General features: G+C 48.7%; 1 pseudogene; it reads right to left on the minus strand.

Moving 5' to 3' along the window:
* Positions 1 to 10,651: 10,651 nt before the first annotated feature.
* On the minus strand, positions 10,652 to 11,281 carry LOC129690171 (DNA-(apurinic or apyrimidinic site) endonuclease-like; annotated as a pseudogene).
* Between the last annotated feature and the right edge of the window lie 775 nt (positions 11,282 to 12,056).

Below are 12,056 nucleotides of genomic sequence, written 5' to 3' on the forward strand. Positions count from 1 at the left end.
CAATGAAGAAAACAAGGACTATCTGAGGCAGCAGTTGATCTTTTTAGGTGGGTTCTTTTCACACACACACACACACACACACACACACACATACATCTTTGTATGCACTTTCACACTCTGTGCGCAAATATAGGTGCAGATGTGGTAGGCAGAAAACAAGGCTGGGTATTAGTCTTCACCTCCTACCTTGTTCACACTGTGTGTGCCAGGCTACTGAGCTTCCGGAGACGCTCCCGCTGTCTCCTTACCCACCGTAGGAACTCTGGGATCACCGTTGTACACCGACCAGCTTCACATGGTTCTGAGGTTCAAAGTCAGATCCTCAGAACAGCACGGCAACACTTTCCCACACCACACCCGCTCCCTGGTCCCAAGAGAGGCTTTGAAGCCCCTTAGTTTACCATAGAAATGACCCCTGAGTGGTGGCACACATCCATGATCCTAGATGAGGAACAGAAATCACCAAGTGAAGGCCTGGCTGGATTATTTATCAAGAACCAGCACAGACTGAGCTAAATATTGAAACCTTGTCTCAAAAATAAAGAAATTTTAGAAGTTTAACTTAAAAAAACAACACTTTATACTTGGTAGTTTTGGATTCTGATTTTGTTTGTTTGTTTGTTTGTTTGTTTGTGGTGCAGTCAAGATAAGGTCTTGCTGTGCAGGCCTAGCCAGAGTGGAACTCAGTATGTAAGTAACCCAGAATAGGCTTCAAAGCTGATCAATTCTCCCGCCTCATGGTTCAATTGCTGAGATTATGGGTATGCGTTCAGCGAGCCTGGCTTCACACTGGACCTACACACAAGAAATGAATGGAGGGCAGAGGATCCAAGACACAGGCACCCAGCAGGTCCAAGACCAGGGACAGGTGCTCTCCCTGCCTCTGCCCTGTGTTGTGTTCTCATGAGGCAGAAATGGCCAAGGAGTTCACCTTGGCCTCCCCTTGATCGATTTGACTCACCAAAGCTGAATCAGGACCAGGTAAATCAATTAAATAGTCCTATATCCCCCAAAGAAATAGAAGCAGTCATCAAAAGTCTCCCATCCAAAAAAAGCCCAGGACCAGATGGCTTCAGCGCAGAATTCTACCAGACCTTCAAAGAAGAGCTAACTCCAATTCTCTTCAAACTATTCCACAAAATAGAAACAGAAGGAACATTACCAAACTCATTCTATGAAGCCACAATCACCTTGGTACCTAAACCTCACAAAGACTCAACAAAGAGAATTTCAGGCCAATCTCCCTTATGAACATTGATGCAAAAATACTTAACAAAATACTTGCAAACCGGATCCAAGAACACATCAAAGATATTATGTGTGTGAGTGCAAAGTTTTCATGATCTAATCCTTCCTGAAGGCCCGGTGAGAATTAGGTTCTAACATGGAACCTCTGGGAGGGTGCCAACACTCAGAGCTTAGCAGGGATGAGGGCACGAAGGAGACCTTTCCTCAGGGTGTGGGATTCCGTTATTAATAAGAATAGCAGGGACGGGAGAAAGAATGACAGCTCAGTGGTTAAGAGCACTGGCTGCTCTTCCAGAGGACCCAGGTTCAACTCCCTCAGCCCACCTGAGGGCTCACAACCACCTGTAACTTCAGTTCTGGCCTTTCCACAGGCAGCCAACACACATGTGGCGCACAGACGCACATTCAGGCAGAACTCTCATATACATAAGGCAAATAAAGAAATATCTTAAAAGCCAAGAATAATAATGAGGGCCCGGCAACTTTTTCCTTTGCTATGACAGAACACCATGACCAGGAAGAAAGCATTTATTTAGCCTTGCAGTTCCTTACAGCAGGAGCCGGAGCCCATAATGACAAGGGTCAGCGGGGCGGCAGGTGGCAGGAGCAAAGGCAGGTGAGAGCTCACATCCTGAACCACAGGCCCGGAGGGAGCAGCGTGAAGGGGAAGTGGCAGGAGTGCTCTCTCTCTCTCTCTCTCTCTCTCTCTCTCTCTCTCTCTCAGCTCAGCTCACCCGGAGTGACACACTTCCTCCAGCAAGACTGCACCACCCGACCCTCTCCAAACTGCTCACCAGCTGGGATCAAGCATTCAAATCCTGGAGTGATGAGGACAGTTCTCATTCAGAACATCAAACCTTGGGCATCGCCATGGGTGGAGGGCTGGCCTACCATGCATGAAGCCCTGGCACAGCCCTTCCCATGCTGTGACACACCTCTGCTCCACAGAAGGAAAACGGCTTCCCCTCCGGTCTGCCCTCCGATGCACACTGCAGATCTTGATGACACGGACCAGGCGCACCTCCAGGCATGAAGTCTGCATTGGGCTTTTCCACCTCAGACCAATTTGCGAGCCTTGATGAGACCCAAGGCCTTCGGTTGTTCTTTCTCCTGTGTGCAGTGGTTGGCTCAGGGTCAGGCACCCAATGCAAACTGAGCCCAACGCGTGTCCAGTGTGGACTCTGTAATGAGACTGTCTCAAAACACAAAGTCAAACCAGCAAAATATGTGACTTATGCAGTATAGAGGAAAACATAAAATAATGTAAGCCACGAGGCAAAGTGTTAATTGTTAATATTCGAAAGAGCACTCTCCCAGAGATGAGAAAATTGTAGGTGAAATCTTAGAGATTTTGCTTTCAGCAGCACAGGGCATTACAGACAATTATATCCCAACAGCACTTGTCCTGGGACTGCTCAGAGGCTTCTGTTATTAGAGGTTTAATAAGGTGCAAAAGGCTGTGCTTGGGGCTAAGGCTGCAGCTCACTGGCAGAGCTTAACACACAGATTTCCATCCCCAGAGACAGGTCAAATCGAGGTGCTGTGGTACAGGCTTGAAATCATCAAACCTGGGAATCGGGAGACTAGAAATTCAAGGTCATCCTAAGTTATATAGTGAGTTTGAGGCTTGCCTCAGCTATATGAGAGCCTACCGTGCGTGCATGCGTGCATGCATGTATGGCTTCCATTTTTTTTATTGTGGTAAACTATACTGAACATGGGGCTGCTCAGGAGTTAGGGCAGAGGACACAGGTTCAGTTCCCAGCACCCAATTACAACCACCTGGAATTCTAGCTCTGAGGAATCTGAGGCCCTCTTCTGGCCTCTTCAGGTGCCTGTATGTGCTTGGTACACAAACATATACTCAGACACAGACGCATTTACATAAAAGAAATAATAAAATATTTTTTTTTTCATTTTAAATGTATACGTTGGACCTAAAATTCGCCATTTTTTATTATTAGTGTACAACCCAATGGCATCAGTAACGCTCACATTGTGTGTGACCTTCATCATCAGCCAGCTCCAGAATTCTTCATTAAGTAATAATTCCCCCCCCCCCCCCAAGCTCCAAGGAAACTTGGTTTTACTTTCTGTCTCAGAACTTGCCTGTTCTAGGTATCTCACGTAAGAAGACTCACAGAATGGCAGTTATTTTGTGGCCTTTTTGTTTAGCATAATGTTAGGGAGTTTTGTCAATGTACCAAAATTTCATTCCTTTAGAGTGCCTAGTAATAGTCCATTGCTAGCGTTCATTTATACCTCACGGATCCATTTATCTGTGGATGACTTTGGGTGGTCTCCACCTTTTAGTTATTGGAAGCAATGCTGCTCTTAAATGTGCCTGTTTTTTTCTTCCTATCTTTCTTTTTAAAACTGTTCTTAGCATATACACAGATTACTAGAACAATGCTATTTCTGTCTTTCGGCTGTTTGAGAAATGGCCCCACTTTTTCTCGTAATGGCTGCCACACTTTATAATCCCACTAGCAACCTGAAGGGTTCCAGTTCTTCCGAATGCCTCCCAGTATGTTCTTTCCCATCGATGTTTTTAGTGACCATCCTAATAGATACGCAGGGACATCTACTCTGGCTTTCATTTTCATTTCCCCCGGACCCCACATTAGCTTCTAACTAAGATCGTTCAGCAGTTTAAAAGAGTGAGATTGGCCTCTACAACAAGTGAGTTCAGACACAAGTGAGTTCAGAAAAGTCCTGTTACTCCCCAGCCCTAAGACCAACATCTGCATCACATTCCTAAGTCAGGCACATTTCTGCACGCAGTCGTTAATAAGGTTAAAGTTGAGGAGAGTCCCCAGGTGTAAACGAAGACAAAAGAGGGTGGATACCATGGCCTGGTGAGAGCAGAATTCGAATTCAGGATGAGGGTCTTGCGCAGGCATACCTCGCAGATGAGCCAACTGGAGACAATAGAAACGTGTGGCCGCTAATCTGACCTGAGCTGCCTATCTAAACCTTAAATTCTGTGGTAAGGAGCAACAGCCATCTGAGGCACGTAAGTCTCTAGCTCTGAAAGTCAGGCAAGATCTCGGAGCAGAGCAGACACAATGAATAATGGGAACCTCGCCCGCGCTGGAGTAGGGGCTGATAGCGGGAACAATGCGGAGGAATGCAGTAGCTGTGGCAGCGAGTGTCCTGGGCTTGCGGGCAGAGCTCTCACCTCCACCAGGACGCCAACCGCGTGGCCTGGCCAAGCCTCGTCCCCCTCCTCCATAAAATGGGCACCCATTTTTATTGGCTGCACACCTACTGTGTGCCAGGCACTAGGTGGCTTCTGGATAGCATAGATGTGGTCTATGTTGGGGTTGAAACCGGAAAAAGGATGATCCAGAAGTCTATACCTGTATAAGTGAATTAAAACCTTCAGGCTAGGGATGGGGCTCAGTTAGCATGCATTAGCACCCATGAAGCCCTGGGTTTGAAACCCTGGTGTGTGCCTGCAATCCCAGCACCCAGGACATGAAGACAGGAGGACCAGATGCCCAGAATCATCCTCAGCTATGTAGCAAGTTCAAAGCCAGCCTGGGCTACATGAAATCCCGTCTCAAAATAAATAAATAACAAGCTAGGGAGATGACTCGTTGCTTACAGTGAAAATGAAAAGATCCAAGTTCCGGTCCCCAGATACCATGTAAACGCTGGGCATGACCATGCGTGCCCAAGATACCTAAAATAAGGCAGGGAGTGATGGAGGAAATACAACATGTATATATACAGTGAGTGAGTAAACAAATAAATAAAAGGAGGCTTTCTAGAAGTGTACAAGAGCAAGATAAATGAGAGAACGAGCAGAGAGGTTTATCTGGACCAGAGACTGATGCAAGGTAAGGCCTTGCTGAGGAAGGTCCATGAAGGTTCTAAGGATGCCGAGGAGCCAGGGAAGAGAGGGGCTTCCCACCAGAAACCAACAGAAGTGCCTGAGAAGAATTTGTGGAGTGAAGGGTTGGACAAGTTAGGGAGAGAGAGGATCCAGGACAGGAGGTCAGCCTGCCCATCACTGCCGTGTAGACTAGAGTGTGGCTGCACCCGGAACGAGGTGCAGGCCCAGCGAGGCGTCAGGACCATGTGGGCTAGAAAAGCAGGGCTGCTGTCATGTCAGAGAAGATAGCCAAAAGCCAGCAGGGCAAGGAGACCGCTCCTCTCAGGGGAGGCAGGAGCAAACCAAGTAAGCTAAACGCCAGCTCAGCTCCTCACCTGTGACCAGGAGATCAAGCACTCCTTGGTGGCTGTGGAGCTGCCTCGAGAGTTAGGGGCTGAGAGTTTGTGTCCCGAGACTCAGGTGCAAGCCAGAGCACAGGGAAAGGCTTTGCTTTTTTGTTTTGTTTTGTTTTGTTTTGTTTCGTTTCGTTTTTTCAGGACAGGGTTTTTCTGTATAGCCTTGGCTGTTCTGGAACTCACAGAAATCCACCTGCCTCTGCCTTCTCAAAGGCTGGGACTATGAGTTTGCCACCACACCCAGCTGGCTTTGCTTTCTTCGTGTGTGTGTGTGTGTGTGTGTGTGTGTGTGTGTGTGTGTGTACATGCATATGTGCTCCGAGATCAGAGGACAACATTCAGAAGCCCACTCTCCCCTTCAACCGTTTGGGTCCCAGAGAACTGACTTCAGGTCAGCAGCAAACACCCTCACCAGCTAAACCATCTCTCTGTCCCCAGCTTTGGGGTTCCTACCCTTCCAGAGAGCCAAGCTGGTAAATCTTGGCTGTGAAATCCCAGCAGGGTGTGGCTGAAGAGGTCCCGACAAGCCTGTGGACCCACCTTGCCCTTCACCCCACCAGAACAGCTGCGGAGGAAGCGGGGTGACGGGTGGCCAGTCAGAGAGTGAAGGAGGCCGAAGGTCACTGGAGCCTGAGACTTATCTGTGGTGGCTGGGGTGATTAAACTTTTTGACAACTGCCATCTGTGTGATCATTGCCTCTTGCCAGACTCTGTCCTTTCCTCTCACACCGTGAGTGGAGTGACAGACCTAAGGAGGGGTTGGGGAGACAGGACAAGCAAGCACCCACAGGGGACCCTGATGCCACAGCGAGGAGCCAGGGCAGCAGACACCCTGTCCACGAGGCGTCCAGCAACCCCTACTCCCAGGAGAAGGCCTCAGATCCTAGACCACAGAAGCCAAGGGCTGCCATTAGGCTAAGTCGGGAAGGCTCGCCACTCCTGGCCCCTTCCCCTCAACACTGGTCCTATTGTTGATGAAGAACTTGGCTGTTCTCTAAAGTGGCTAAAATCTGGCCCAGCTTCCAAGGCCTTTCCTGGTCAGATCAGGTGACCGATTCCAGGAGACGTTTGGAGAAAGAGAGGATCACCTGCCACCGCTTCCCCCTTGGAGGCAGGTGAGCCTAAATCCACTTAACTGACGGGCCGCTGCCAGTTTATAAATAAAACACCGGCAAAGAAAGCTGCCTTTGTTCCTCGGAGGCGGCCTTCCTGGCGCTGGGCGCAGATTAGCAATTTGTCCTTTGTGAGAGGCTTACCTCATTGTTTTAATGTTTATTTATCAATTTGCATCTTCTAGCAGTTTCGACCCGGCTCCGGGGGAGGCCCCACTCCCCCCACAGCTCGCTGCTCATTTTATTTCCCTCGCCAAGGACCTAAACAAAGCGAAATTCGGAGGACTGGACCTGAACCCCGAGCTGAGACGCAGAAGCAGAAGCCCTGTTCAGGTAGAAAAGATGGTTCCCCCAGATGAAAGGATCTTTTCACCTGAGATTTTTGGTGTTTTTGTTTTTGTTTGTTTGGTTTTGGTTCTTCAAGACAGAGTAGAGAACCGTGTAGCCTTGGCTGTCCTGGACTTGCTTTATAGACCAGCCTGGCCTCGAACTCACAAAGACCCTCCTGCCTCCGATCAAAGGTGATCAAAGGTGTGCCCAGTGCTCACCTGAGAGATTTCTAACACAAAACAGTGCTCAGACATCTGTTAAATGGTCCCAGTTTGATGCTAGACTGCCCGGAGCAGCTGGCCAGGTCTCCAGAAGCCTGAAGCCGCCTTTAGACTTTGCCTTGGTTGTGTGACTCTGAGACACAAAGATGACCATATGATGGGCAGGGTTCTTCTCAGGGGCTAAACAGGCCTCACCACTTCCCTCCCAAAAGAGCGTAATAATGTCTTAAGCACCTAACTGTACTATCCCAACTCCTCCTCACCTGGGATAGTTTTGCCTGAGGGTATTTTGTGTGCCTTTAATTTTAAAAATGAAATAGTGGAGCCTGGGGAGATGGTTCAGTATGTAGCTGTCCTTGCTCTGCAGATATGAAGACCTGAAATGGACTCTCCCAGGCACACCTAAAAAGCTGGACACAGCTTTGAGTATGCCTGATCTAGCACTGGAGAATCAAAGACAGACTCCACCAGCTCACCCACCAGCCAACTCCAGGCTCCGAGAGGGACCCTCTCTCAAGCAAGCAGCCTCATGCATACTCACGGGACCACACATGCATGCACACGCACACACGCACACACACATAAAACACCTTCTCCCCCGTGGCCACCCTCCAGGGTTCCTCTTGTAGCCTTGGCTTTCCGGAACTTGCTCTGTAGACCAAGCTGGACTGGAACTCAGCGACCCACCGCTCTGTCCCTTCCCCCACTACACCCTGCTGAATGCTGGGATTGAAGGTGTGCACCACCATGCTTTGGTTTTTGAGACATTGTCTCAGATAGCTCAAGCTAGCCTGAAACTCTCTAAACACTCGACAATGATCTTAAACCCCTGGTCCTCCTGCCTCCACAAATGCTGGGATTACGGATGCTCACTGCCACCATGCCAGGCCAGCAGAGCCAAAAAGGAACTTTTTAGGACTTGCTTAGTTAGACCTAGGACTTAGCTTGGTGGCAGATCATTGCCTAGCAGACACAAAGCCCTGGGCTCAATCTTTAGTATGGCAAATTAACTAATTTAAAAAAATAGTATAAAAATTAAAAATCTTGGGCTTTGGCTGTGGATTGCCTACTGGGTACAAGACAACCCCCACAGTCTGACTTCCGGCACTTCAAAACAAAACAAAAATAAATCTGAAGGCCAGGCGTGGTTGTGCATGCTTCCCAGCACTCAAGAGTTATAGGCAGGTAATTTCTGAGTTCCAGTCCAGCCTGGTCTACAGAGCGAGTTCCAGGACATCCAGGGCTACACAGAGAAACCCTGTCTCCATGAATGAATGAGTGAATAAATATCAAATTAAGAGCCAGTTCCCAGCACTGTGGTGGTTGGTGTGCAGCTGTAGCCACAGCACTGGAGGCAGAGGCAGGAGGATTAGGGACTTACGGTCATCTCTGAAGCGAGTTCCAGACCAGCCTGGGCCACATGAGCCCTGTCGTATCAGGAAATAAGTGAACGACCTCAAACACTCACCGAAGCTCCTCAGTTGTAATATGTAGATCAGTGTGGTAGAGGTACCGACCAGGATTGTTGGGGACAAAGGAAGTGAGGTGCAGAAGATGACTCTGATGCCTTTTCCTCAGTCTTGCTGTGAATCCCAAACTGTGTGTGTGTGTGTGTGTGTGTGTCTGTCTGTCTTGTCTGATGTGAACTCATATTCCATGTGTAATTCCTAAACAGTCTGTCTCTCCAGATCAGTTTAGCATTTGCTGGTACTTGGTTCCCTCAGCATACTGTCACCAAGGTAGTGTTTTTTTGTTTTTTTTTTTTTTGCATTAACAAGCTGGCATGATAGACTCCTGGACCATCTGGGCAGTATCACTTTCAGCCCCAAAGCCCACTAAAGGATCTATAATTATGGATTTTCATCAACTACAATTCCAGCCGGATCTCAGGTCAAGTTCCCTAGTCTTACTTAGCCACTCAGGTCAAGTTCCCTGGTCTTACTTAGCCAAAGAGTTAATGTCTCCTCCTCCTCCCTTTAGTCAATTCAGAGAAGAATTGGGGTGTCTCAGATCTACCTAGGTATAGTGTTCCCCATTCCCTTAGGCATCAGAAGCCATGCCCTCCGGGAGAGCACTTGGTCCTCCGTGTGCCAAGCAGCTTGACTTCGGAGCAAACACATACTGCCTGCCTTTGTAGTGCTGCCGGTTTTCTTTTGCTGTTTGAGGGGCATGTGGGGTGCGCCTTTAACTCCAGCACTCAGGAGGCAGAGGCAGGCAGATCTCTGAGTTTGAGGCCTGGTCTACAGAGTCAGTTCTAAGACAGCCAGGACTACACGGAGAAACCCCAAATAGCAGAATCCAAACCTATCTTTTGTTTGTTTGGGTTTGGTTTCTGAGACTGGATCTCACGATATGAACTTGATATACAGACCAGGTTAACGTCAAACTCGCAAAGACCCTCCTGCCCCTATCTCCCGGCGTTGACATTAAAAGTGTGCACGCACCACCATGCCTGGCTTTACATTTCTGTGGGCTGGGTCAGGGCTGGGCTGAAGTTCCATGCTGGCATGCTTGCCTGGCCAGCTGAAGCTGATGCTTCAGCTATTAGGATCCAAAAAAACCACTGAAGAAAGATCCCAGACTAGCGTTTATTCTGCAGAAATTAACCAGCACGCCGGGTCACCGTTCCTTAGAATGGGGCCACGACATGAGCACGAAGGCTCAATTTAAAGGCAGTTAGGGAGATTTCCAGGAGTGAGGGAACCTTTCATTTGATCAGTTGACTCAGGAGGTATGGGGGATTTAGGACTGGCTAAACATTTAGGAATTTTCCAGAGCTGCTAAGGACTTTTCCTCGTGTTTGCTAAATCATTGCACTCAAGCACATGTCTTAACCTTTAAGCTGAGTGGCTGCCTGCAAGCTTCTAGATTTCCAGAAACTGTCTATGTTCCGAGCATGAAGTCAGATTAGCCAAACAGACTGGGGCCTTATGGGGGTCTCCTGGAGGCTTTGGAGGTTATTAGACCTGTCACAGCACCAGGCACCTGGCATGGTGGCACACATCTGTAACCCCAGCACTCAAGAGATAGAGAATGAAACTTCGGAACTACACACAGAGAAAAAAAGAAAAGTGATGACCTTGTCTGCTTTAGAAAGAGGAAAAGGGGGGTTATAAGCCACAACTATGACCCCAGCACTCAGGAGCAGGGAACAAGAAGATGAAGAGACCAAGGCAAACCTTGGCTAGGAAAAGTTTCAAGGCCACTCTGGGATACATAAGTAAATAAATACATAAAATGCTTCCGTTCTAGCTGTAAAGCTTTGGCTGTTGCTGTAAAGTTTGCTGTAGGCTGGAGACGAATGCTGGGTTCCTACTGAAAGCACTCACGCTGCAGGGGAAAAAAATAGATCAATTTTATTTTAAGTAAGGCTTTTATTGTTACTTGAATTGTTCAAAGTAAATCAGAAGTTTGATTTAATGTATGAAATGAATCAAGGAGACTACCAGAACAAAAACCTTGGGCCTAAAGGACACCTAAGAGATAGGAGAACAGAGGAGCTCTCTACAAAGCTGCTGAAAGTTTGCTGGGGAGCTGAGGCTGTTTCCCTCTCAGGAGGGTGTCACAGGCTAGGTAGGGGGTGAGAGGACAGTGATCACAGCCAAGAGCCTCAGAATGGATCTTGCTGTCACGCCGCACAGGTGAAAGAGAGTGGGACAACAGGAAGTAATCAAGGTCCCAACCAACATTCTTAGAAGGAGCTTTCATCACGCAGGTCCAGGAAGTAGGGGTAGAGAGGAAGCTGCCAGGCCTCGGATCATCGTGTAGCAGCTCCCTAACGCCTGTTCTCTCTGTTTCCCTTGGAGTTACAAAGGTCAATTTCTTCTTGAGCCGCCTTGAGATCCCCACAGAGCGCAAGTGGCTTGAGGAAGCCAAGCCCGTCAGAAACTTTCGAAAGACTTCATCCCGGCGCCGGCAGCCCTGGTCTTACTAGATCCTGCTGCACTGGGAACACTGGCAGTTACCGAGACAAAGAAGCTGAATTTAGCCACAGTCACCTGGTCTTCCTTTCTGCTCTTCCCTGCCGATGCCGTGAGAGGCTTTGAGTGGGCACAGGAGGAAGAGCAGAGCCACAGCAACACAAGCCGCTTTGATTGGAGTGGGGGAGTTTGTACTCTGAACATCTTGTCTCATGGAGGTAGGAAATAGCTGGTGCTTGTCCCCCTACCCACTCTAACCCAAATTTACTCCTCCTTCTCCTCCTCTTCCCTCTCCCTCCTCTTCTGTTGTTCGTTCATTTGTTTGTTTGTTTGTTTTTGAGACAGGGTTTTTTTGTGTAGCCCTTGGCTGTCCTGGACTCACTTTGTAGACCAGGCTGGCCTCAAACTCACGAAGATCTGCCTGCCTCTGCCTTTCTAAGTGCTGGGATTACCAAACCCAGTTTAAACCTTTCTTCTTAATCCAGGCTCAGAGTCCATCTGCATTCCGGGAATGTTTCTTGACTGGGGCAGATTTACCTCTGGGTGAGGTTTTCTGACCCGGTGGGTCCTCACAGAGAACAGGGCCTCCCTGGGGCCTCTTTCTGGTTTTCCTTTGCTTGCCCTTGGAGTCCTTGGTCTCCAGCTCTGATTTGGGTTCTTCCTGTCCTTGTGCAGTGGGCTCTTTTTCTCAGGTTTGGCATCCGGGTGATGAAAGCCTTAGGTTCCTAGAGTGCACAGAAGCACTGTTTTACCTCATTGCCCGCAGTGGATGACGGCAGTGACATCAAGTACAAGGAGAGGAACCCGGCCCCTTCCTGGGAGGCTCCCACACCACACCCAGCCGCTGTTCATTCCACCCTCCCAGCCCCACAGAACACTGTCAAGAATATTCTGTTTGAGTTTTGAAACAAGGCCTTGCTATGTAGCCCAGGCTGGCCTAGAACTTTCGGCAATTCTCCTTCAGCCTCCTGAGTGCTGAGATTACAGGC

The sequence above is a fragment of the Psammomys obesus genome, unplaced genomic scaffold, assembly GCF_907164565.1.
Source record: "Psammomys obesus unplaced genomic scaffold, mPsaObe1.curated_primary_1811, whole genome shotgun sequence".
NCBI lineage: Eukaryota > Metazoa > Chordata > Mammalia > Rodentia > Muridae > Psammomys > Psammomys obesus.